This window comes from Rhagoletis pomonella, unplaced genomic scaffold (genome assembly GCF_013731165.1).
Source record: "Rhagoletis pomonella isolate Grant_MI unplaced genomic scaffold, Rhpom_1.0 Rhpom_scaffold_00002, whole genome shotgun sequence".
Lineage (NCBI taxonomy): Eukaryota > Metazoa > Arthropoda > Insecta > Diptera > Tephritidae > Rhagoletis > Rhagoletis pomonella.
Genome location: NW_023458556.1, coordinates 13,395,786 through 13,398,205, shown reverse-complemented (window position 1 = coordinate 13,398,205; position 2,420 = coordinate 13,395,786). Strand labels below are relative to the sequence as shown.

At 35.9% G+C, this 2,420-nt stretch overlaps 1 protein-coding gene across 1 annotated transcript in view; it reads right to left on the bottom strand.

Moving 5' to 3' along the window:
- The window catches only part of LOC118733102 (scoloptoxin SSD14-like), an 11,758-nt gene extending 11,713 nt beyond the window's left edge, over positions 1-45 (bottom strand). Inside the window, exon 1 of the mRNA XM_036462322.1 lies at positions 39-45. The gene's annotated coding sequence lies outside the window, so the exon portion shown is untranslated. The remainder of the gene's footprint in view (positions 1-38) is intronic.
- Positions 46-2,420: the final 2,375 nt, after the last annotated feature.

The window sequence follows — 2,420 nt, the reverse complement described above, 5'->3', positions numbered from 1 at the left end:
GAATGGATGTTCGCCAGAATATATTAAAAAATACAGACATATGTATGTATGCACATATGTATGTGCTTTTAGAAGATGTCTGCGAGCTTGCAAGTGTGTGTGTGTGTGTCAGCGTATAATTGAGGAAGCGTAGAACTCGGCTACACGAAGAGGGAGTTAACTTACTTAACGTGACGACATGACAACGTCGCTTGCCTGTTGACTTATTTCCATATCCTGCCCCACTCTGCCGCGTGTGCACGTATATACATACAGTGAATCAATAAAGTTTGGGTACAGCGATTTTTTTTGCAATACGGGAAACTGTTTTTTAATATTTTATTTTTCACCAAGACCCCAAAAATTCACGCTCCAAACCTTGTGCAAAATTAAAGAAAATTTTAGCACATTTTCGTTTTTTGAAATGAACGACACCTTCAACAAAAAAAATTGCCAAAAATCATTGGTAAGTCCCAGCTACCTCAGGCTTGCACATTATTATACTAAAATTGAATGGGGTAAAAAACTGCATACTCAGTTTTTTTCTAGAGAGTGTAATTAAAAAGTGCAATATTTTAACGAAAATTTGCATAATTTTCCTCAATTTTGCACAAGGTTTGGAGCTCTAATTCTTAGGGTTTATGTTGTGGAATTAACCATATTTTTATAAAAAAAAATTGCGAAAAATAAAATAATTAAAAAACAGTTGCCCGTATTGCAAAAAAAATCGCTGTACCTAAACTTTATTGATTGACTGTACCTATTCCGCGCTCAATTCCATACAGCTGTGTATCTACCAGCCCCTTTTCCAAGCACCACAAGGATGGCAGACGGCTCATGTTCTGCTTGTCATCGGTACAACGACGACGACGACGCGCCAGCAAGGATAACAACATACGGTTGTAATGTTGTGTTTTTCTAGTGTTTTTCAGAATTTATACGCAGACAAAAGCATAGAAAAAGCGCGCGAGAGAGAGAGTGAGTGAGAATGTGTCTGTGTGAATCAGTGCACGGACTTTAACACTTTATTGGTAGATCTACCAACTTATTAGCTATATTATATGTTCTACCATTTTTACCAACAAAGGCTAAAAATCTACCAATTTTTTTTCGCAAAGAAAGCAAAGAGATTTAAATGAACGCAGTGTAAGTGAAATTGCATCCCAATCAGCTGTTAATGTAAATATTTTTCGTTTGCAATAAGTTTGTGTGGGAGACTGCCAAACGAATGGGTTGCAAACTTCAACCATTTCAAATCTAATTTGAATCCAAAAACTTTGTAGCGCTGAGTGTATAAAATAAAATAATAATAGAATAAAATTCGATTCGATATTTCTTTTTGAGATTGCGGCATTCGGTAGTGAGTTTGCTTTTTCAATTCAAATTCTATTGGAAAGAAAACAGCTGTCTTTTTAGTTCATTCGTTTCGAATCAAGGCAAATTCATATCAGGCCGTGGTACCAGAGCAGCTGATTTCAAAGCGAATTGTGCTGATTGTCAAAATTATGTGTTCGTTGTACGATTGTTGTGTTTTGATTGTCATTGTGTGTATAATTCGTTAGTGAAGTTTTTGAGCTGTCGCTATCATCTTATATGTATGAATTAGCCTCGATTCGAAACGAGTTTCATTCGATCACTGATGCCGTGATTCGGGCCCAGTTATATGTAAAGGTTTTTTGTTGAATATTTTATAAATAACAAGTAAGAAAGGCTAAGTTCGGGCGGAGCCGAACATTAAATACCCGGCGCAAGTATTAAATATATGTTTTTTCACCCTTCCGAAACCTTCCGCTAGTTGGTAAGCCGAGTTGTAACAATTTTGAGTAAATTAGCGTCCTTCAATTTCGAAATATTGAAGTTTCAAGCATTTCTTAAATTTACCGTTATATGAGAATCGGCCGTTATATTAGTCCGATTTCAATAATTTTCAACGTTTTGCTTACACGTGGCAAGTACAATAACCATACCGAGTTTGGTACAAATTGGTAGAACGGTTACCGGTATACTTATATGTGATCATAAGTGGGCGGTGCCACTCCCATTTTCCAAAATTTTACCATAAACGTATTTCTTGGTAAAGAATTGTCGCAAGCATCAATTTTGAAAAAATTAGCTTCAATATTTAATGATTTATCGAAGATTTTGTATTTCTCTAAATTACCGTTATATGGGATGTGGGCGTGGTTATTGTCCGATTTTAAAAAGTTTCGGCGATTTTTTATGCTGTACCAAGGCCAACCACTGTGCCAAGTTTGGAAGAAATTGGTGTAGCGGTTACCAAGATATACACATGTAACCATAAGTGGGCGTGGCAACGCCCATTTTCCAAAAATTTATAATATTCTTATTTTTCGTCTAAAACTTATTATAAATATCAATTTTGAGTGAATAATCTAGCGGTTACCAAGATATACACATGTAACCATAAGTGGGCGTGGCAA